General features: G+C 43.0%; 1 protein-coding gene and 1 pseudogene across 5 annotated transcripts in view; both read right to left on the bottom strand.

Moving 5' to 3' along the window:
* CMTM4 (CKLF like MARVEL transmembrane domain containing 4) overlaps positions 1-25,251 on the bottom strand; it is a 77,081-nt gene that overhangs the window by 33,731 nt on the left and 18,099 nt on the right. The window lies entirely within an intron of this gene.
* On the bottom strand, positions 13,095-13,565 carry LOC120360835 (small ribosomal subunit protein eS26 pseudogene; annotated as a pseudogene).

Genomic DNA, 25,251 nt, shown 5'->3' with positions numbered 1-25,251 from the left:
GAAGGAAGAAAGAAAGGAAAGCAGGCAGGTAGAAAGGCAGGAAAGAAAGCAGGAAGGAAGGAAGGAAGGAAGGCAGGCAAGAAGGCAGGAAGGCAGGCAGGAAGGAAGGAAGGAAGGAAGGCAGGAAGGCAGGCATTAAGCAGGAAGGCAGGCAGGTAGGCAGACAGGAAGGAATCTTAGCCCCCAGGCCAGGTGCAATGGTCAGGCCTGTAATCCCAGCACTTTGGAACACCAAGGCAGGCTGACCACATGAGGTCAGGAGTTTAAGACCAGCCTGGCCAACAGGGTGAAACCCAGTCTTTACTAAAAACATAAAAATTAGCCAGATGTAGTAGTGTACGCCTGTAATCCCTGCTACTCAGGCGGCTAAGGCAGAAGAATCACTTAAACCCAAAAGGTAGAGGTTGCAGTGAGCCAAGATCATGCCACTGCACTCCAGACTAGGTGACAAAATGAGACTCTTGTCTAAAGAAAGAAGGAAGGAAGGAAGGAGAGACGGACGGATGGATGGACGGACGGAAGGAAGATAGGGAGGGAGAGAGAGAGGAAAGGAAGGAAGATAGGGAGGGAGAGAGGGATGGAAGGAAGGAAGGAAGACAGGGAGGGAGGAAGGGAGGGAAGGAGGAAGGAAAGGAAGGAAGGAAGGAAAAATCTTAGTCCCCAGACACTATGTCCTAAAGAGTTACTGAGGTTGCTGGGCACGGTGGTGCACATCTATAGTCCTAGCAACCCAAGAGGCCTAGGCGGGAGGAATACCTGTGCCAAGGAGTTTGAGGCTGCCTGCCATGAGCTATGATCATGGTTGTGAAATAGTCACTGCACTCCAGCCTGGGCAATAGTGCAAGACCCTGTCTCTTAAAAAAGGAAAAAGTTACTGAGATGGGTGGGGACATTTGCCTTTATGATTTAAAAGTCCGTTTTTTTGTTTTTGTTTTTATTTTTTTTGAGATGGAGTCTCACTCTGTTGCCCAGGCTGGAGTACAGTGGCACAATCTCAGCTCACCACAACCTCCATCTCCTGGGTTGAAGCAATTTTCCTGCCTCAGCCTTCCGAGTGGCTGGGACTACAGGCGTGTGCCACCATGCCCAGATAATTTATGTATTTTTAGCACAGACAGGGTTTCTCTATGTTGGCCAGGCTAGTCTCGAACTCCTGACCTCGTGATCTGTCCGTCTTGGTCTCCCAAAGTGCTGGGATTACAGGCGTGGGCCACCACGCTGGCTGAAAAGTCCATTTTTAAAAAAGTAATATTTAGGGAAGTATCATCACTTCATTTAGCTAAAATTAACAGGCTCTACCATGTGCCAGGCATGATTCTAACTCGGGATGCAGTGGTGAACAAGCTCCTTAGGGAGCAAATATGCTCCTTTTTTTTCTTGGTTTTGATTCCTTATCTATATATATTTCTGATTTTTTTTTCTTCCTGATATATGTATTATTTCCATGACAAGTCATTTCAATTCTATTGAAGAGTATACCCTAATGTAATCTGACTTGTATCACCTGATGTCCTGCAGACTCCACAGTGGGAGGAGGTACGGTCTGTCCTCAGCAGCCTTCCCACTCCCCAAGCCTGGGCTCAACTACAACCCCACACTGGGCTCACACCCTCCTTATGAACACAAGTGAGGTCCAGAACCTGATTCCATCCTCATGGGGAGCAGGGGCAGGGCTCTCACTGGCACTCATCTACTGCCCTCCTCTCCCAAGTATGACTTCTTTCAGGGCCCCTAATCCCTGCACAGGTCAGATCTCTGATATCTACGAGAAGGGCCACGTCTCACGCAAACAGGGTGTGGCCAGACAACTTCTCCCTCAACCCTGATTGTTCTGTGGCACTTGGAGACTCCCTGTGCTTAAGGTCTCAGTTCCAGCCCAGTCAGCATACCCGATTATACACAAAAAGAACTAACTGTGTGTGTGACTCAGTGCCCAGGGAGGTATCGAGGCAAAAAGCGCTGCTGGGTTTGGAGGAAATTGAGTCACTGAGGGCTTGGGCAGCAGCTGAGGCTTTAGGAGGCTTCCCAGTCAACACCGAACTGAGGTGGTCTTAGAGGAAAAGTGGGAGAGAATGTTTGTGTGAGATAGTTAGGGCCTAGCTTTCAAGATGTGTTCCTTGGTTGGTTAGAGGTGGGTGGAATGTTGGGACAGAACCTAGTTCCTCACCAAAGTGCCTCTGTTTTTATGTTTACACGCCCATTAGCAGTGGTCCCTAAAGTTTTCTGACCAAAGAACAGAATACCTGTTAATTGCTTTCTCCTAAACTAGTGTTCTAAGAAGAGTAGTTTGCAAACTATCATTCAGGTTTATACATTGGGAAAGTATTTCTGTTGTGCTTTAGAAAAATGTTTTTATGTCTGAAACGACAGATGCAGTCTAGCCCTTTCCCTTACCAGGAGCAGCCCCAAATTCACTCAAGTGTCCACAGTGGTAGGCCCCACAGACATACAGGTTTGGGTCTTCTCATGCTAAGCCCCGTGCTGCTCCCACCTTAACTATATCCCTGGTCTTAGGGTATCAGGCACACCAGCATCTTAGCAGTTCTGAAGAGCCTCACGGTAAAATTTATTTACCTTTACTTGATATATGGATGTTATATGAGCACAGATTTCTTACCCCGGCACATCTCTTAACACTCTGCACAACCATGTCTGGAGGGAAACCAGTTTGGGAAACACAAAAGGAATGTGCTGGTCAATACTCAGCTTTGTCATGTCATGCACAATTTACAGAGTAAAAACATGGAAGCTCATTTACCCAGCAGGAGAGCAACTATTAAGGACCCTGTTAACCTAGTGAAGACCTACGAAGCTGAGTAGTGACCACACGCACACACAGCAGGGTCCAAAGTGCCTTCAGAATCAGACGGAGCTCTAATCAACTCCAGCACATTCAAAATTAAAATGTCTCTATTCCTGCCAATACTGGAAAACTATCTGAAAGACAAGACAGGGTTTGTATTTAGCCACAGATGCAAAAGATTAGTTGTTAAAACACGGCTGCTGGAAGACCTCAGGATGTGCGCAACAGAGAATCCAGAGGGGGCAGTAGAGGGCAAGGCAGGGACTCCACTTCCAAAGCCAACTCCACTCTTAGCAACCAACAGGGGATGTTAAGATGGGCTCCTGGAACCAGAACTACAGAAGAGGCACGAGGCCTCTCCCCACACCATTTTTCACAGGGTTGATCAGGGGTTTTAAGCACTCTTTATACACACGATAAACAACAGATCACTTTAAAACCTAAGTTCCCAGGCCAGAAGCCATTTATATGGTCTGCAAAGGGGTGCAAATAGTTATGCAATGCCAGGTACCTCAGAATAACGGCTTACACTTATGGAGCATCAATAATATAAGGAAACTACAGGGCTCTGCACCAGGCACAGTCTGGATATCTCTGATCCTCACACCCCGACTCAGGAAGCAGGCAGCACCTCCATCATGTGGCCAGGTTTGCTCAAGGCCCCAAAGCCAGCTCCTCCTCTACCTCATGCCTAACATATGACTTACCCAGAGTCTTCCCACTCTTTCACCATGGGAGAAATCACCATGTATGATTTCTCTTCAAGGAAAGCAGTACAAGACCTGGAGTAGCCAGTGCTGAGAGTCTGACAAAGCCCACAGCGTGATTGCTCATTCTCAAAGGGATCTAGCTGTAGTAACATCTTAATTTTTCTAAGAAAAATCATCCATGAATTCTTCCCCTCCCAAGGGAGGCCATCCCATGAGGAAGATAAATTTAAAATATCACCCTCTTCTCCCTTGAGACAATCAAGCAATGAGCAAATAATTTTGAGTTCAGAAACAAAGGAACTAATCGCAAGTGTAAATTATTTAACCTGCAACCAAGGCCTATGCCTGGGATCTTTGGTTTAGTTGTTTTTCTCCAGCTAAATAAACAATGCCCAAGCTAGAACCTGAGGGTAGCAAAGAAGTAATAGAAAACTACCTGCTCTGGAAGGGCAGAGACAGCCCTCAGGAATTAAAGCTGCCCATGCTGGCCAGGAGGACTAATTAGCAGTAATTAGTTGAGCAAAGCAGCCAAGGGGTGGAGGCAAGTAAGTTCCTCATTGTTGACAAGAAATGGGGAGGCTTTCAGGGAGAGGATTCCAAGGGCTCAGGATGGTCAAAAGAAAACAGAGTGTAGGCAAGGCCAGGGGGCATCAGAGAGCAGCAAGGTGTACACCCCCAAAGGAAGCCCACTGCCCTCGGCAGCCATACTCTGTGGGTAACCCCCTATATAGGCACCGAGGAATAAAAGCTAAGCAGAACCCTGGCACCATTAGGGCCTGAGGAATATCTCAATTTATAGTGTTACTACTTAGCTATTTCCTTTTATATAATCCTTTACATAATCATATATTAGTTTATAGAAATAGGGCTTGATGAATCCCTTTATATAATGCTCTATATATAATTATATAATAGTTGATAGTATGAGTGCCTAAAGAATATTTTCCTACATATATACCTATTATTATATCTTAGTTTATAACCAGAGGAATGCCTAGAGTGGACACAGTACAGAGCATAAATTAAGGAATAAGCAGCTTATAATTGGAGGAATGCCTAAAGCAGACACAGTGCAGAGCATGATTTAAGGGAAAACCAGTTATACCAGGACAAGAATCCATGGCCCAGGTGGCAGAGTTTAGTACTGTAAAGACACCCGCTGTATGGCAGGCTTGGGGCAAAAGCCACTTTTCCTAATAAAGTAGTTGTAGGACCTTGCTCCAGTTCTTGTGGAAGGCTGCCCTCAGACCGACAATCCACCTTGGTGACTGTGAACTTTATCAGCTCTTGCTACTGTGCTGCTTAAAAAGCATCTTCACATAAAACCCATTGGAAGCTGCCAGAAGGTGGCAGTAACCTTGACAGCTCTGTCACTGCTATGTGACTTAAAGCATCCTCCTATAAATCTTCTTAGAAGTAGTTTGCCCATAGATAGAAGTATTGCACACTGCACCCTCTTCACTGCGCACGGCCCATCTTCAAGCCTCAGTAACCTAATGGGGGTGAACCCCTTACTGCAAACGGCCCTTGCCTTCATGGGATGGGCCCCTTGCTGCGCACTGTCCACCTCCTGGCCTAGGTGACCTAATGGGGGTGGACCCCATGTTTTATTGCTCACGACCCTATCACTATCCTTAAAGATAATTTCACTTACTGCCCTGCCCCCTCACCTATACACAATAAATAAAATACTCATGCTTCTGGACATTCGGGGCCTCGCCTGACTCCACTCATAGGTGGCGTAGCTCCCCGAGCCCAGCTACATTTCCTTTTACTTCTGTGTCCTGTCTCTTTATTTCTCTAATCATGCGCCTCAGCACAGCATAAAGCTCACCGCACAACCCTGTGGGGCCATCAGCCCTACAATACTCCACTCTAAGTTGTGCTTGCCACAGACCCCTGAAAGCACTGTTTTCCACTAAGGACAGAAGCATTCGGGTTGTTGATGCCCCAGGAAACTTGGTTTGGTCTGAGTGTAACCTGTATCACAAAGGCCTATTCAATCAGTGTCCCTGACACATGTTTCAAGCCAGGTTCTCTGTGTGAACAATTTTGCTATTTTGGAATTCTAAAGCCACAGATAAGAGTTGAACTTTGGACACTGCATTCAATTTCCATTTTTTGGCAAGATTCTCACCTTCAACATATATTTTCATACTTCATTTCAACATACATTTTCATACAAGCATGCTCTAACACATACATTAAACCCAGAGGTTACCCAAGTGGCACAATCTTGGCTCACTGCAACTTCCACCTCCCAGGTTCAAACAACAGCTGGCCCCAGTTTATCACAGGCTCCAACTAAAACAGGTTTTGTTTTTTTTTTTAAATCTAACTACTTAGAGCACACAAACAGGGTTATCCAATAAAGTGCCAAACATTTTCTTATTTTTAAAAGAAAATCCAGGCTGGGCACAGTGGCTCACACCTGTAATCCCAACACTCTGGGAAGCCAAGGCAGGTGGATCACCTGAGGTCAGGAGTTTGAGACCAGCCTGAACAACACGGTAAAACCCTGTCTCTACTAAAAACACAAAAAATTAGCCAGGCGCAGTGGTGGGCGCCTGTAATCTCAGCTACTAAGAAGGCTGAGGCAGAATTGCTCGAACCCGAGAGCTGGAGGTTGCAGTGAGCCAAGATAGTGCCATTATACTACAGCCTGGGTGACACAGTGAGACTCTGTCTAAAAAAAGAAGAAAAGAAAAGAGAAAAGAAAATCCAGGAAACCTTATTATGTGGTTTGATGATATAACTGCACATGATTTCAGAAAACCACAGGATGGTCAGCATCTTTCTTGCCAATCGATTGCCCGCAGAATTTTACTGCGAATGCTACTCTGCTCAAAAAGCCAAATTTTCAGACCGTTTAAATTAGTAATGGAGCAAAAACAAAGCACATATAAAGGACACAGGAAACAAACTGCCCTTAAATCATAAACATCTGAAGCTGTTTAACTACACTGCTGGCATTCAGATTTTCTCTTCCCCCTTCCTTTCTCATGGTCTTAGCTTCATAGATATTTAAATCCCAGAAAGCAGTGTCGCATCCCCACATGATTCAAAGGCAAAACCTCCCCCTTTCCTTCCGCTTCCTGCTTTACTTCCTGTATTTCCCCAACCTAACAACTCTGGCAAACCACCTTAACTGATTGAGAGCAAGGGCACAGCATTTCTCATTCACTGAATGAGAAACTAGCAGGCTGGAGAAGCTTTTTGCTAAAGATTGATTTCAGCCAAACTAGTGAACTGTGTATTGTAAGAGGTCAGGCGGCAGTCCAGTGGGAAAATCCATCTCAGTTGTGAGATCCACTACCCTGGCAACCCCTGGACCTCTGCACCATCCAGAGAGAGGGATCCTGGGATCAGTCCCTGGGAGACGGAGATGCAGTGAGCTAAGGGTTAGCAGTATAGCCCCAAACCCATTACCCTCAGGGCCACATCCTTATCTCACAGGTGAGGAACTACTGTTCAGCATGGTGTTTATAATGGTGTCCCAGCTCCAGAGACATGAGAACAGTGGAACCTAGAATGTGTGACACTGTGGCCTTCCTTAAAGTCTACATCAAATACAATGCTGGGCACTTTTATAGGCATTCTTGCTTTAATTTAAAATTCATTCCATCCTGATAGAAACATGGTTGGTTGGTTTTTGTTTGTTTTTAAGAGAGTCTTGCTCTGTTGCCAAGGCGGGAGTGCAGTGGCGTGATTTCAGCTCACTGCAACCTCCACCTCCCAGGTTCAAGCAATTCTCCCTGCCTTAGCCACCCCAGTAGCTGGGATTACAGGTGTTCACCACCATGCCTGGATAATTTTTGGTTTTTTAGTAGAGACAGGGTTTTGCCATGTTGGCCAGGCTGGTCTCAAACTCCTGGCCTCAGGTGATCCGCCCATCTGGGCCTCCAAAAGTGCTGGGATTAAAGACATGAGTCACCACACACAGCCAGTTTTAAATTAAGATATAATTCACACACCATAAAATTCACTCTTTAAAGTATACAATTCAGTGGCTTTTAGTATATTCAGAGTTGTGCAACCATCACTATTATGCAATTCCAAAACATTTTCATCACCCCAGGAGGAACTTGGTTTCTAATCCCCACCTTATTGATAAGGAAGGTGAAGCAAAGTTGTTAAGCAACCTGGCCAAGATAAGTCTTGTTAACAGCAGAGTTAGGGTTCAAATCTGGACCCCAGAACCCTCTACAGCACTGGGCACTGGCAATCACCCTCCACCTGCACTGGGTTTCCACTGATCCCTTCCCATCCTGCCTCCCGTCACATGGCAGGTGCTCTCCAGGGCCTGGCCTCTGCTGCCTTCTCATGAAATGCATACTTACCAACAGATTCCCTGCTCCACACTCACACTATCTAAGCCCCAGACCCAGGCCATAACTTAGATAGAATGTCTATCTAAGCCCCAGACCCAGGCCATAACTGTTCCCCCACCAAATTGGGCACCTCTATGTAATATCACTAGGCACCTATAAATGTGAGTGCAAAAATTCCCTTCCCATTAGCATAGTCTGTCACACAGTAGCTAAGGAGTGGGGCTCCAGAGGCTCATGGTCCTGCACCCTGATCCCAGCTATGCCACTTACTAGCTCTGTGACCCTGGGCACATTTACTCCTCTTCTCTGAGCCTCTCTTTATAAATCGTAAAATGGGCTTTCTTTTATTTATTCAACTGTAAAATGAATTAAGGGGCAATTCTGATGCTACAGGATTGCTGTGAGGATTAAATGTGAAATACTTTGCACCATGCCCAACAGTGAGTATTCAACTAAATGGCAGCCATTGTCCTTACTATGTGAAAGGGCCAACACAACCCTCAGACATATTCCCTGTCTTCACCAGGCTCCAGTCCAGTAAAAAAATGCAAACATGTAGCACTTATCACAATTTCCTTTTTGTGTTTTTTGGGGGGTTTTTTTGTTGTTGTTGTTGTTTTTGAGACAGAGTCTCATTCTGTCATCCAGGCTGGAGTGTTGTGCTGCGGTCTTGGCTCACTGTAACCTCTGCCTCCCAGGCTCAAGCAATCCTCCCACCTCAGCCTCCCAAGCAGCTGGTGCCACAGGCATGCGCCACCACGCCTGGGTAATTTTTCTAATTTTTGTAGAGACAGGGTTTTGCCATGTTGCCAAGGCTGGTCTTGAACTCCTGGATTCAAGCAATTGGCCCACCTTGGCCTCTCAAAGTGCTGGGATTACAAGTGTGAGGTACCACACTCAGCTGAACTTCTGTTTTAAAAATAGCTGTATCTGCTGAAAAGGCCTGGAAGTAATAACTCAGTGACAATGAGCACCCCTAGTACCCAGACTGAGGTCTCTAAATAATATTTCCTACTAAAAGTAACAAGGTTTTCTTAGAGAAATGGCTCATTCAGGTCTGGGGCAGGACATCTACAGGATAAATATTATTTCCCACTAAAGCCACAGGGGTTTCTTGATAAAATATTTAACTGAGGTCTGGATCGGGGGTGTGTGTGTGTTTATATGTGTACATATGTATTAAATATGGATATATAAGATACAACATCCAAATCTTAGTTTCTAAATACAACCACTTTTCACTTAAAGAAACCAGGGCTCCTTGGAAAACCCACGGCTAGGGTAGAGAGTCCACGATGAGCTTGAAACATCTTGTGCTCAGAGAATGAAGGGAACATGTCTAAAAAACATTGGAACCAGTGTAGAGGGGCTCCTACTGGCCAAATCTAAGACAGCCTGAGGATCAAAATAAATAATTATAGTTTGGCTGGGTGCAGTGGTTCATGCCTGTAATCTCAGTGCTTTGGGATGCTAAGGCAGGAGGATCACTTGAGCCTAGAAGTTTGAGACCAGCCTGGGCAACATAGTAAGATGCCATTTCTACAAAAATAAAAAAATTAGCCAGGCATGATGGCCCACACCTATGGTCCCAGCTCCTCAGGAGGCTGAGTTGAGAAGATGTCTTGAGCCCAGGAGGTCAAGACTGCAGTGAGCTATGATTGTTGGAATGCACTCTATCCTGGACAACAGAGCACAATCCCGTCTCCAAAAACAAAAATAATAATTACTAGTATTAAAATCCATGAAAAAAACACAAACTCATTAGTTCACACAAATATAAATGAAGAAGGAAACAGGAAAAACTCTTTCCTACAGTTGAAAATCCAACCAACAAATATAGAAGGAATGGTAGATTTAAAAACTGCCATTTGGCAGCTATTAAAATAATTCTTGATTCAGGCAAGAGTCATTAATGGACATTAAAACTAATGAATGAAAGGGTGTTTTGTTGTTTTCTTTTGAGACAGAGTCTCACTCTGTTGTCCAGCCTGGAGTTCAGTGGCGTGATCTTGGCTCTCTGCTACCTCTGCCTCCTAGTCTCCAAACATCTTCCCACCTCAGCCTCTCAAGTAGCTGGGACTACAGGCATGCCCCACAGTGCCCCACTAATTTTTGTATTTTCTGTAGTTTCACTGTGTTGCCCAAGCTGTGAAAGGTTGAGCAGTTATAAGATACTTACATTGTCTGAAAGTATCTGCCCACACACAAAAAAACTACTTATTAAGTACATAGAAAAAAAAAAAAAAAAAAAACTCAACAGTGGAGAAGCTGGGCAGACATCCCCTTAACCAGTTTAAGATCTCCAATAATGGGTCAAATCTCCATCATCTGCCTCTGATATGATGCACTGAAAGAACACATCATCATTTCTGTGGTGTTCCCAACACCACCACAAAATAGCCAGAATCCAAACAGAAGACAGCGTCAAACAAACTCAAATTGAGAGACATTCTACAAAATAACTGGCCTGTATTCTTCAAATGTCAATGACATGAAACAAAGGCTAAAGAACTATCCCAGACTCAAGGAGATTAAAGAGACATGAAAACTAAATGACAACATGATCTAGCATTTTAATTTGCCGAAAAGATCTTTAAGAGAAAGAGGGAAATACAAATAAGGCCTATAGATTAGCTAAGAATATTGAATCTGTTAATTTCCTGATTTTTCTCTTTTTTTCAGATGGAGTCTCGCTCTGTTGCCCAGCCTGGAGTGCAATGGCATGATCTCGGCTCATGGCAACCCTCATGGGTTCAAGTGGTTCTCCCGCCTCAGCTCCCCAAGTAGCTGGGGCTATAGGCACCCGCCACCACATGCGGCTAATTTTTGTATTTTTATTAGAGATGGGGTTTCGCCATGTTGGCCAGGCTGGTCTCAAACTCCTGACCTCAGGTGATCCACCCACTTTGGTCCTCCCAAAGTGCTAGGATTACAGGCATAAGCCACCACACCTGGCCCTAATTTCCTGATTTTGATTAATTATAGTGTGGTTATGTAAGTGATCTTGTCTTTAGGACACTTAAGTTTTTAGAGATAAAGAGACATCAAGTGTACTCTCAAAAGACTTAAAATATTCTATATACACATACATATATATAAAGAGAGAGAAAGTAGAGGAAGAATAAAGCTAACATGGTAAAAAGTTTAACACTTGGATAATTTAAGTGAAAGTATATATTGTTTTGTACTACTCTTGCAACCTTTAAGTCTAAAATTATTTCAAAATAAAGGCTTTTTAAATGACACAGATCAAATCTGTAAAAATGCATGCGTTTGGAGAAAAAAAATCTATCATTCACCTTTAGAGGTTGCTAAAGCATCAGCTTGTTATTAGGAAAATTAATGAAGGAAAAGAATCAAAAGAATCAGGCATTTACCTTGCCTTTCCTGTACAAACTGTATTTCAGGATAATCAAATGGATGGCGAGGAAAAGATCTGTACAAAATTCCAGCTAATAAATGCAAAACGAATGACAACATTAGAAAACTATTGGCCAGGTGCCGTAACCCATGCCTATAATCCCAGCATTTTGGGAGGCCAAGGTGGAAGGACCACTTGAGGATAGGAGTCTTCAAAACTGGTCTGGGCAACATACTGAGACTCTATCTCTACAAAAAATATTTAAAAATTAAAAATTAGCTGGATATTGTGATGCATGCCTGTAGTTCCAGCTACTCGGGAGGCTGAGATGGGAGGATCACTTGAGCTCAGGTCTAGGTTGCAGTGAGCTATGATTGTGAGAAAGTAAAGAAAGGGAAAGAAAGAAGGAAGGGAAGGCGGAAACCATCATTGAAATGATCTAGACCCAGGTTCTCAATCCATCTGAAAACTACAGGGCATTAATTGCTGGCCTCAATCAAAATATATTCTTTTTCTGCCTGTTCATTTATCAAAGTCATGCTCCTAAATCCCATTCGGGTCACACTTCCTCTACTAAAGCTTTCTGTGGCTCTTTCTTCAGCCCAAACCAGTTTTATCACTCTCTGATTCCCTGTGGCCTTTTATCTAGGTCAATGGTTCATATACTTGGTTCATCCTGGGACCTTTCAAAATCCTGATACCCACACTGAGCTCTAGAACAAGGTTTCTCAAACTCAGCACTATTGGCATCTCAGAGCAGATCACTCTTCGTGTGAGGGGCTGTCCTGTGCATTGTAGGATGTTTAGCAGCATTCCTGGCCTCCACACTACTAGGTGCCAGCAATCCTCCCACCCACAAGTGGAGAAAACCAAAAATGTCTCCAGATACTGTCAAATGTCCCCTGGGGGACAAAATCTCCTCACCCAGGGAGGGAGTGGCTGATCTAGCTTGTGTGCATCAGTAAGTGTTAAAGCCACCAATGAAGAATTTCAAGCAGATGGATCAAGCACCCACCAATCAATCTTGGCTTCACTAAAAGCAAGACAATCAGCTCCTCTGCCTGCTGGTGTAGATGCAGTAGGATGAAGCCAGCAGCACCTGATACAGCTTCTTTTCATCCCACCCTCAACCCCATCCCACAGCTAAGCTATAGAGTAACCAGTTTACAGGAAACAGAGGAGTTGGAGGAGTATGTTAAATCAACTAGAAGGCTGAGCACGGTGGCTCATGCCTGTAATAGCAGTACTTTGGGAGGCCAAGGCAGGCAGATCACTTAAGGTCAGGAGTTCAAGACCAGACTGGCCAACATGGCACCATCTCTACTAAAAATACAAAATTCACTGGGCATGGTGGCGCACACCTGTAGCCCACGCTACTCAGGAGGCTGAGGCACAATACTCACTTGAACCTGACAGCTGGAGGTTGCAGTGAGCCGAGATCGTGCTACCATACTCCAGCCTGAGCAACAAAGTGAGACTCTGCCTCAAAAAAAAAAAAAAAAGAAAAGAAAAAGAAAATCACAGTAGAGAAAGCCACCTGTCAAGGTCAAAATGTGGAAAATCTACGTAACAAATTACTCATTTTATCAGCAAACATATGACATAAAGGGAGATGAGGGCTGTTGTAAGATTAAGAGAGACTTCAGACACACAACAAGCAAATGCAGTCATATATGGATCTTGTTTAGATACCAATTCAAACAAACCAAAAGGGCATTTTTTAGATCACTGGGGAAAAGTGAACATAGGATAGTCAATGATATTAAGGAATAATCATATGTTATTTTGATGTGATATTGATATTGTGGATGTGTCATTTAAAATAAACTTCTTAACTGATAGAGATGCACACTTCATATTTATAGTTGAAATGTTATGATATTGAAGACTTTTTTTTTTTTTTCAAGTACAATTTCCATTTTATTTTTCTCCAGAGAATAGTTGTCTTCAATCTTTTACTCAGCTCCTTACATGGGTTTTGGTGGGGGTCGTGGGGCAGCACCCGCAGGTCTAAATCGGGGTGGGGGTGTTCGGTCCTTGCGGGCTTCACGAGATCGATTCCTGACTACTTTGCTGTGAATTGCACAACTCACACAGTAATGTAGCTTCACATAGAGCTTGGGAAGTACATAGGCATCAAAGACGCTCGCTTCAGAAATATCCCTGACTGCTGCGGCCTCCATTATGTTTCGAATGACGAATTTCTTAATGGCCTTGTCCTTGGGCACGCATCGGGCACAGTTCGTGCAGCGAATAGGCTGAACATGGCCGCGGCCCTTTTTGGCACGACCGTTGTTCCTTCTTTTCTTTGTCATTTTCGAAGCTCTCAGCAGAGAAAGAAACCTGAAGACTTATTTTTAAATATTACAACAAAAAAGGAGGGGAGTGTTGATCGAACAAAAATGCAAAATGGTAATAACTGTAAAAGTTGGATAAAAGGTATGTGGGGACTTGTTATACTATTATCTTTACTAGTATATGTTTGAAAGTTTCCGTAATAAAAAGTGAAATTATTTAAAAATGTTGAAGAACTTATATCCAGAACATTAAAAAACTCAAATCTCCACAATAAGAAACCACCCAATTAAAAGGTGGGTAAAAGATATGGGCACATCATGAAAGAAGATACACAGATGGCAAATGAGCACATGAAAAGATACTTAACATCACTAGCTATTAGGAAACTGCAAATTAAAACCACAAGGCAGAGCACGGTGGCTCACGCCTGTAACACTGGCACTTTGGGAGGCTAAGGCAGGAGGATCACCTGAACCCAGGAGTTGGAGACCAGCCTGTGCAATATAGCGAGACTCCATCTCTACAAAAAAAGAAAAAAAAATTAGGCAGGCACGGTGGCATATTCCTGTGGTCCCAGCCTACTTGGGAAGCAGAGGTAGGAGAATTGCTTGAGCCTGAGAGGTCAAGGCTGCAGTGAGCCCTGATTGTGCCACTGCACTCCAGCCTGGACAACAGGGTGAGATCCTGTCTCAAAAAAAAAAACAAAAACAAAAACAAAAACAAAAACAAAAAAAACCATACAATAAAAAGTAAAATTTATTGCCGGGCGCGGTGGCTCAAGCCTGTAATCCCAGCACTTTGGGAGGCCAAGGCGGGTGGATCACGAGGTCAAGAGATCAAGACCATCCTGGTCAAAATGGTGAAACCCCGTCTCTACTAAAAATACAAAAAAAATTAGCTGGGCATGGTGGCGTGTGCCTGTAATCCCAGCTACTCAGGAGGCTGAGGCAGGAGAATTGCCTGAACCCGGGAGGCGAAGGTTGTGGTGAGCCGAGATCATGCCATTGCACTCCAGCCTGGGTAACAAGAGCAAAACTCCGTCTCAAAAAAAAAAAGTAAAATTTATTGCATGCAAATTAAAGATAAAAATTTTAAATGCTGTGAAGTCTATTGATAAAGAGGCATGGATAAAACACCATGTTACAAAGCAATCTGTACTTATATATATACACAGACACATATGTGAATAAATACACACGGAGACAAAAGTGTTACACACAATGTGACTAGTGTTCATCTCTGATGAGTTAAGATGCCAGGAAATCTGTTTTATTTCTTTTAACTTACAGATATTGTCTATTTTTCTTAAATTGGTGTTACTTGTGTGATTTAAAAAGTAATTTTAAAACAAGCAAATGAAAAAATAACCGCAAGCTGCTCTGGGAAGCCTTTCCTCATCCCTCCACAGTAAGTCTCTCCCTCTGCAGGCTGTCTCCTCAAATCTCCAAAGACACGGTGCCCTGTCCCGGTGGTCAGCTCTTCCCTCTCCAGCTTGCTGTACTGAATGAAGACGTGCAGTTTACTGCATGGTGGAGCCTGTCTCAGGAATCCTGTCTAGCTGGCTCCCTGCTCTATCCTTCCCAAATAGACACTCAGGAAAATAGCTGAGCAATGACTGAGCAACAGGGCATGAACAGTCATCTAAGAAACAGTCATTAAACCATGTCCACAGGCAACTGGACACTATCCAAAGGGTGATAATTAACATTCCATGTCAGCCTAAAACACGGGCTGAGATAAAGGGCCACTTCAGTTTCTAGAAACTATTTGGGAGAAAACATGTAGAGCTGGTTTATCACTTGCCATAGTTGTGAATAAGAGACTTGAGATTGCTACTACGTAAGATGATGAGCTCCAAAATTACCCCAACATCAGCCAGAGCGGTGCCGCAGATGAACTCTAACCCATATAAATTTCAGGTTCAAAGATTCAGCTACAGGAATATAGAGTAGGGAGAACAGACTTGATAAATGCAGCCAAGTGAAAACAAACCTGGTGATTTTAGCTGACATCAGTCACAATGAGGCTAAATGCTTGTCAGTTAAGGATGAAGTAAAAGACTGTCATTTTTGGTGGGAAGTTGAGCTGAGCAGTAGTCCCAAATCTTTTCTATAATGTTCTGTTTTCATATTCACAGGCAGGGAAGTCTATTCATTAATATGAAAAAATAGTAACATCGAGCCCAAACTTTATTAAAATGGATCCTTTTATATGATTCCCTGCACATGCCAGGAATATCCCAGAGTGATACTTAAAACATTTCCTTACTACAGGCCGGGCATGGTGACTCACTCCTGTAATCCTAGCATTTTGGGAGGCCAAGGTAGGAGGATCACCTGAGGTCAGGAGTTCAAGACCAGCCTGCCCAACATGGCAAAACCCCATGTCCACTAAAACTGCAAATAAATTAGCAGGGCATGGTGATGCATGCCTGTAACTCCAGCTACTAGGGAGGCTGAGGCCAGAGAATTGCTTGAACTCAGGAGGCAGAGACTGCAGTGAGCCAAGATCGTGCCACTGTACTCCAAAATAAAATAAATAAAATAAAATAAAACAGTCCCTTACTACTAAAACAAAACAAAAAACCAAAACACCATGCCACCGTGATTCACTGCTACACAAGCCAGGGTCCCAGCAGCCTGCAAGCCAGTAGCCTATTTGGCTAACAGACAATAAAAACAGACAACAAAAACAAATTAGAGAGCTTTCAAGTATCACAATTTTGGATTTTCAGTTCCAGTTAATGAAGTAGGTACACTCCAACCCGTCTGTCCCACTGAATGTTTCCCAGCTTAGACTCAAAGTAGCCTCAAACCCAGAAAAAGAGAACCTGTATCAATAGGGAGTCCAGGACAATCCTCTAGTTCTGGCCAGAAAACTGGACAGGGTGGGGGTCCCTAACACTCACAGACACTGAGGACAATCCTAGGCTTATTTTCCTTTTAACTTTTTTTTCCTTCATCCTCGCTCAGACCCCAGACAATCCTGAAGTGGTAGAGGCAATGCAGCAGCAGGAGGCTACAGATGCCCACAACAGAGGAGCCGACTCAGAGGAACCCGAGTTCTTATAGCATGTGCAAACTCCATGGCTTTCTCCTTCCCCTGTCCTCCCACCATGGGCCTAGGACATGGGACACTGTTGTGGAAACTGTACAACAGAGTAGGGCAACTAAAGGACCAGGTTTTGGGACATAGACCTGAAAGAAGAGTTCTAAGGGCTGGAAAATACCAAGGAATGAGCAGAAAGAGGAAGCAAACCCATAAAGTTCCATAAACTCCTGTTTTTAAATAAAAAAACCAAACCCATAAAGCTTAAAAACTCCTGGGCTCACCCCAAGTTATATACATGTGATCTGATCCAAAACAGTGCAGTTAAGACGTTGAGAACGAACTATGGGATAGGTCACCACCAAGGTCCCAGACTGGTCACTGGGTGGCATATATCAAACTGATTCAAATAGCATCACAAAGGCTTTGAAACAATTGATATTGAACCTTCAACCCACAGAAGGCTGACCAGAACTTACACCTTGAACCCAGCCAAATCAACATTCTTCATAGGATTTAAACAGGACCAGAGTCCCATAACATAATGAAAAAATGTCCATGATAAAATTCTAAATTACTTGACAAATGAAGAACTAGGAAAATCTCAATTCATATGGAAAAAGACAATCAACAGATGCCAATGCCAAGATGACACAGTTTTTGGAATTAACAGACTGTAAAGCAACTATAATAAAATAACCAAAGATTAGCCAGGCATGGTGACACACCACTGTAGTCCCAACTAATCAGGAGGCTGAAATGGGAGGATTGCTTGAGCCCAGGAGTTCAAGGTTACAGTGATAAGCTATATTCCGCTATTGAGTCCATTCATTTTTATTTTGGATATTGGGTGGTTCTATGGTTCTAAGATTTTCATTTGCTTCTTTTTTTTTTTTTTTGAGACAGGGTCTAGCTCTGTCAGCAGGCTGGAGTTTAGTGGTGCAATCTCAGCTCACTGCAACCTCTCCTTCCCAGGTTCAAGTGATTCTCCTGATTCAGCCTCCTGAGTAGCTAGGATTACAGGCACGTTCCTATTTTTAGCCATGCCCAGCTAATTTTTGTAGTTTTAGTAGAGACGGGGTTTCACCATGTTGGCCAGGATGGTCTTGATCTCCTGACCTCGTGATCTGCCCACCTTTGCCTCCCAAAGTGCTGGGATTATAGGCGTGAGCCACCACACCCAGTCAATTTGCTTCTTTATCTTCTTTTTTCTTTTGAGACAGAGTTTTGCTCTGTCGCCAGGCACCAGGCTGCAGTGCAGTGGTGTGATCTCGGCTCACTGCAACCTCCACCTCCTGGGTTCAAGCAATTCTCCTGCCTCAGCCTCCCGAGTAGCTGGGACTACAGGTGTGTGCCACCATGCCCAGCTAGCTTCTTTATATCTTCTATTTCTTAGCTAAGACTTTCTGTCTTTCCATCCATTTGTTTAAAGAGTGTGCATCCCTACTTCTTCTTCTTCTTTTTTTTTTTTTGAGACGGAGTTTCGCTCTTGTTATCCAGGCTGGAGTGCAATGGCGCGATCTCGGCTCACCGCAACCTCTGCCTCCTGGGTTCAAGCAATTCTCCTGCCTCAGCCTCCCGAGAAGCTGGGACTACAGGCGTGCGCCACCATGCCCAGCTGATTTTTGTATTTTTAGTAGAGACAAGGTTTCACCATGTTGACCAGGATGGTCTCAATCTCTTGACCTCGTGATTCACCCGTCTCGGCCTCCCAAAGTGCTGGGATTATAGGCCGCATCCCTACTTCTTGGATTCTTTTATGTAAAGGTTAGAACAGGCCAGGCATGGTGGCATATGTGTAATTCCTAGACCAAACACCTAAAAGAAAAACTATAAAGAGATACTAGTCAAAATTCAATAAATCAATTATAATGAAATACTAACAGATACGTATTCAAAGACACAAAAAGAAAAGAGGAAAGGGAAAACAGGAACAAAACAGAGGGAACAAACAGAAAATAAATAACAAAATGGTAGGTTTAAATTTAAGCATACTAATAATTACATTAAATATAGGCAGGACATGGTGCTTACACCTGTAATCCCAGCACTTTGGGAAGCCGAAGCAGGAGGATCGCTTGAGGCCAGGAGTTCAAGACCAGCCTGGGTTACAGGGCAAAACCCTGTTTCTCTGAGAGAGAGTCTGACTCTGTAGCCCTGGAGTGCAGTGGCCCAAGCACGGCTCAGTGCAGCCTCGACCTACCAGACTCAAGTGACCCTTCCACCTCAGCCTCCCAAGTAGCTGGGATTACAGGCACATGCCACCATGCCTAGCTAATTGTTTTGGCACATTTTTGTAGAGACAGCGTTTTGCCATATTGTCCAGGCTGGTCTCGAACTCCTAAGCTCAAACAATCCCTCCACCTCAGCCTCCCAAAGTGCTAGGATTACAGGCATGAGCCACCACACCTGGCCAAGATCCTGTTTCTTAAAAATAAATAAATAAATAAATAAATAAATAACTCAAAAGAGATCATAGATCTAAATGTAAAAAGTAAAACAATAAAATTCAGAAGAACACATAGAAAATCTTTATAAGGTGAGAATCGTTCTTAGATGACACCAGATGCACAATCCATAAGAAAAAAAAATGATAAAATTTCATCAAAATTACAAACTTAAACTGGGTGCAGTGGCTCATGCCTGTAATCCTAACACTTTGGGAGGCCCATGCAGGCAGATCACCTGAGGTCAGGAATTCGAGACCAAACTAGCCAACATAGTAAAACCCTGTCTCTACTAAAAATGCAAAACTACCTAGGTTTGGTGGCACATGCTGTAGTCCCAGCTACTTGGGAGACTGAGACAGAATTACTCGAACCTGGCAGGCGGGGGCTGCAGTGAGCCAAGACTGTGCCACTGCATTCCAGCCTAGGTGACAGAGAGTAAGACTCCATCTCAAAAAAAAGAAAAAGAGAAAAAGGCCAGGCATGGTAGCTCATGCCTGTAATCCCAGCACTTTGGGAGGCTGAAGCAGGCAGATTACTTGAGGGCAGGAGTTTGAGACCAGCCTGGCCAACATGCCAAAACCCCATCTCTACTAAAAACACACACAAAATTAGCAGGGCATCATGGCACACACCTGTAATTCCAGTTACTGAGGAGCCTGAGGCAGGAGAATCGCTTGAACCCAGGAAGTGGAGGGTGCAATGAGCCAAGATTGCACCACTGCACTCCAGCCTGGGTGACAGAATGAGACTCTGTCTCAAAAAAAAAGAAAAGAAAAGAAAGAAAACTTGTTCTACTAAGAAAATGAGAAGACAAGCCACATACTAAGTTAAAACATTTGCAAGTCATGTATCTGACAAGTCTTGTATCCAAAGTATATAAAGAATTGTCAAAATTCAACAGTAAGAAAACAAACGGCTCAATAGAAATTCCATGAATAGGTTCTTCACCTAAGAGATGGCAAATAAGCACAAGATGCTTGACATCATTAGCCATTTTAAGGAAATGCAAATTAAAGCTACTCTGAGATGCCACTACACATCTATTAGAATGTAACAATGGCAGTCATAAAAAAGAATGCGATCATACCCTTTTGCAGCAACATGGATGGAGCTGGAGGCCATAATCCTAAGTAAATTAACATAGGAACAGAAAACTAAATACCACATATTTTCACTTACAAGGGGGACCTAAACATTAAGCTCCCATGGACATAAACATGGGAACAACAGACACCTCAAACTATATGAGGAATGGGTGGAAAAACTATCAGGTACTATATTCACTACCTGGGTTAAATATACCCACATAACAACTATGCATATGTACCCTCTGTATCTAAAATAAAAGTTGGGGCCGGGCACAGCGGCTCCTCCCTTTAATACTAGCACTTTGGGAGGCTGAGGCAGGCGGACCACCTAAAGTCAGGAGTTCAAGACCAGCCTGGTCAACATGGTGAAATCCCAGCTCTACTAAAAATTATACCAATTTTACAAAGTTTAAAAATGAAAAAAGTAGCTACCATCTTTGGAAATAATATTTCTTCTGTTTTCTTTGCTTTATATGAACCAAAACTTTCCCCAATTTGGGGGTTTTTCTTTGTTTTTTTTTTGGTTTTTTTGGTGGGTTTTGCTGTTGTTTTTGTTTTCTTTTATTGCTTTTGGTTTCTGACAGACAGGGTCTCACTGTCACCCAGATTGGAGAGCAGTGGCAGAATTATTACTCACTGAAGCCTCCAACTGCTCAGCTCAAGGATCCTCCCAACTCAGCCTCCTGAGTAGCTAGTACTACAGGTCACACCACCAACCCAGCTTTTAAAAAAAAAATTTTTGTGTAAAGACATTGTTTCACTATGTTGCTCAGGATGGTCTCAAATTCCTGACCTCAAGTGAACCTCCCACCTCAGCCCCTTAAAGTGCTGGGATTATAGGCATGAGCCACCATGCCCAGTCCCATTTTCTGGTTGGTTTGTATGTTTGATTCTATACCAAGTTCTGCTTATGGCCACTTTGATGTCTTCCTGGTGTTTGGTAGAGTTGCTATGACCATAGAACTTATGGATTGTTTTCAGAAATATCTGTCCATGTTTTTGCTTTTTCTTTACTATTTTTAGAATACACTAAAATTTTTTGTTGATCCTAAAGTAAATACACATAATTTGATTTAACTCCTCATTTTTGGCATTTGGAACGTAATAAACTCTGGATAACTTTAAAGTGTCATAATATTACAACTTAGATTTGAATTGTTGAACTTGGAAATCTAGAATGTCACATATATTAGGATTTCTGAGGAAAACAAGACAATACTTCACTGTCCCTAAATAAGCTTTTGAATATTACTTGAAAATCACCACGAGTTTGGAAGAGCTGAGAAGTTTGCTGGTATTTCTTTACATTATTCCTAATAAAATTAATTTTTCATCTGCTTCAAAAAAAAAAAGATTACAATAGCTTTAAAAAAAAAAAAGACCGGCCGGGTACGGTGGCTCATGCCTGTAATCCCAGCACTTTGTGAGGCTGATGGGGGCAGATCACAAGGTCAGGAGATCAAGACCATCCTGGCTAACACATGAAACCCTGTCTCTACTAAAAATACCAAAAATTAGGGCCAGGCACGGTGGCCCACGCTTGTAATCCCAGCACTTTGGGAGGCCGAGGCGGGTGGATCACGAGGTCAAGAGATCGAGACCATTCTGGTCAACATGGTGAAACCCCGTCTCTACTAAAAATACAAAAAATTAGCTGGGCATGGTGGCATGTGCCTGTAATCCCAGCTACTCAGGAGGCTGAGGCAGGAGAATTGCCTGAACCCAGGAGGTGGAGGTTGCGGTGAGCCGAGATCGCGCCATTGCACTCCAGCCTGGGTAACAAGAGCGAAACTCCGTCTCGAAAAAAAAAAAGAAAAAAACAACCAAAAATTAGTTGGGCGTGGTGGCACGTGCTTGTAGTCCCAGCTACTTGGGAGGCTGCGGCAGGAGAATCGCTTAAACACAGAGGTAGAGGTTGCAGTGAGCCAAGAGGGCCATTGCACTCCAGCCTGGGCGATAGAGACTCTGTCTCAAAAAAAAAAAGACTACCAAGTGCTAGCCAAGAGGTAGAGCAACTGGAACTTCCATGTAACGCAGGGAAGAATACAAAATGGGATAGCCACGCTAGAAAACTGTTTAGCAGTTTCCTGTGTAGTGAAACACTGACTCTTTGACCCAGCAATTTCACTCCTGGGTATTAACCCCAGTGAGATTAAAAACTACATTCACACAAAAAAACAGTATGAATATTTATAGTAACTCCATTCATAATCACCAAAAGTTGCAAATAACTCAAAGGTGAATAAAGAAACTGTGGGACATGCCTACAATGGAAAACTACTCAGCAATAAAAAAGGAATGACTTGATAAAATACAATATGAAGAATATCAAATGCATTACACTGAATGAAAGATGGTCTTAAAAGTGCATACTTATGATTCCATTTCTGTGACATTCTGGAAATGACAAAACTATACTGATGAGAAACAGATGAGGTTGCCAAGAATTGGATGTGACTACAAAGAAAGGGAATGAGGAAGTTTTGTGGGCTGATGAAACTGCTCTGTATCCTCATTATGGTAGTGGCTACATTAATATATGTACATGCTAAAACTCATAGAACTGGACACCAAAAAAGCCAATTTACTATATGTTAATTAAAGAAAAAAAAAACAGCGCATGAAGACCACCAACATCCTTGGCATGTGCCCAAACCTCTATAGCTGAAACATTTGCTGGATTTTTTAATGCTCTCAGAAAGAAAATGGTGCACATTCCTTTATTAGATTTTTTTGTTTAATTCAAAACCATATGACAAATTCTAAATCAGCTTTAATTATTTGTTTTAGATTTAAAGTAGAGAATAAAGCCTTCAATTTTGCCACTTAATCATGAAACAAAAATAATGTAAAGAAGGAAACAAAGCAATTTTCAAAATGGCAACCAAAACAAAAGCAAGAGAGAATCTACTAGATGGAGCCAACCAGAGAGAGGCTAAAGCGCAACGAAGCACCACATTCAGACCTCAGCTGTGCATTTAAAATTTGTGCACTTCTCTATATGTATATTGCACTTCCATAAAAAGTTCTTAAAAGCAATGTTAATCTGCAATTCCAAAAACCACTCTGCATCATACCCAAAAGCAAATCATGGTATGTGTAATAACACATTTTTACAAGTATGAGCATGGGAACAAAGTCTAGAATGATGTAGACCTAATTGTCCATGGGAGTCCTCTCTAGCTGAGGAGAACACTGGTATTTTTACCTTTTTCTCCATTTTTCTACCTCAGTCTGATTTTTTAAAACAAGGGAAACAAACACTTTTATAATCAGAAAATAAGTTTTTGCCATTTTGGAAAATAGTATTCAAGTTTTAAAAAAACCTGATGTTTATATTACAGACAAATTTATGTATGACTTGACTATAAGCTCCTTGACATAAAGCAGCTTTATAAGCCTCATATAGTACCAGATTCCCAAAAGACACTTCACCAGATGTGTGGCTGGAGAATAAAGAATAGAAAAAGGGAAGCCTTCTCCAAGAGAAGGGCTAACTTCAGAGGTCTCCAAATAGAGGGAAAGGGGTAAGGCAAGCAGCATGGGTGGCTGGATGGAAGGAGACCTGTGAGTGATGGTCAAGAGGCTGAAGGCCTCCTGAGATGGAGCAAAGATAGAAGAGTGGGCCTGGGGAGACAGAAAATTTGGAAGAGGTATAGCAAAGGCTTGTGATTAAGAGAGTTAACAATGGTTTTATAGGAAGACATCAAGGGGCTCACCCCTTCTAGAACCAACCATCCATTTTCCTCATCTTCTCCTCCTCTCCCCTGAACCTCCAAGGAAAGTGACTCCAGCCTGTTGCTTGCACAGCTTGTTATGCTCAGGATCCTTAGCACACAAGAGGAGTGAGCACCTGACCCAGGGTTACCAACCCACAGACTGGCCAGGCACCTATAACTTGGCCCATCTGGGAAAACTACCCAAACAGACCATCAGATGCTCTCTGGCATTCAACTGAAGTTAGGATCATGATGAGAGAACATACAGACCAGAGAAGAATATTTCAAATATCGAATCTCCAGCCTGGGCAACACAGGGAGACTCGGTCTCTCCAAAAATACTACAAAAAAAAAAAAAAAAAAATTAGCCAGGAGTGGTATAGTGATACACACCTGTGGTCTCAGCTACTCGGGAGACTTACAAAGAGGATCACTTGGGCCCAGCAGGTCAAGGCTGCAGTGAGCCATGATCATGACTGCACTCCAGCAACAACACAGCGAGACTCTGTCTCAAAATATACACACACATACACACACACACGTATAATCTATCACGACATAGTCATAATATATATGTTGGTGCAAAGGTACTTGCAGTTTTTGGCACTAAAAGTAATGACCAGGTCGGGTTCGGTGGCTCATGCCTATAATCCCAGCACTTTGGGAGGTCAAGGCAGTTGAATCACTTGAAGTCAGTTCAAGACCAGCATAGCCAACATGGTGAAACCCTGTCTCTACTAAAAATACAAAAGAAAAAATTAGCTGGGTGTGGTAGTGCTCACCTGTAATCCTAGCTTCTCAGCTTCTCGGGAGGCTGAGGCAGGAGAATCACTTGAACCTGGGAGGCAGAGGTTGCATTAAGCCTAGGAGACAGAGTGAGACTCCATCTCAAAAAACAAAAAACGTAATGACCAGAACTATAATTACTTTTCCAACAACCTATACATACTATATATATAGGTTGGTAATATGTTATAACCTATGTAATATATGTTAGTAATAGATCTCAGAAAATGTAATACCTGCAACTCTGCTAAACGATCTTTTATTATTCCTGATTCTTATGGGTTACTTTTGGGTTACACCTTTTTTTTTTTTTTTTTTTTTTTTTCGAGACAATTTTGCTCCCATCGCAGCAGTGTGATCTTGGCTCACTGCAACCTCGGCCTCCCAGATTCAAGCGATTCTCCTGTCTCAGCCTCAAAAGAAGCTGGGATTACAGGTGCATGCCACCATGCCCAGCAAATTTTATTTTATTTTTTTTGTAGAGACAGAGTTTCCCACGTTGGCCAGGCTGGTCTTGAACTCCCAACCTCAAGTGATCCTCCCACCTCAGCATCCCAAAGTGCTGGGATCACAGGTATGAGCCACTGCACCTGGCCTTTTATTTATTTATTTATTTTTTTGAGACAGAACCTTACTCTGTCATGCAGGCTGGAGTGC

The sequence above is a fragment of the Saimiri boliviensis genome, chromosome 1 (genome assembly GCF_048565385.1).
Source record: "Saimiri boliviensis isolate mSaiBol1 chromosome 1, mSaiBol1.pri, whole genome shotgun sequence".
NCBI classification, from domain to species: Eukaryota; Metazoa; Chordata; class Mammalia; order Primates; family Cebidae; genus Saimiri; species Saimiri boliviensis.
This window is presented reverse-complemented; position numbering and strand designations above follow the sequence as displayed.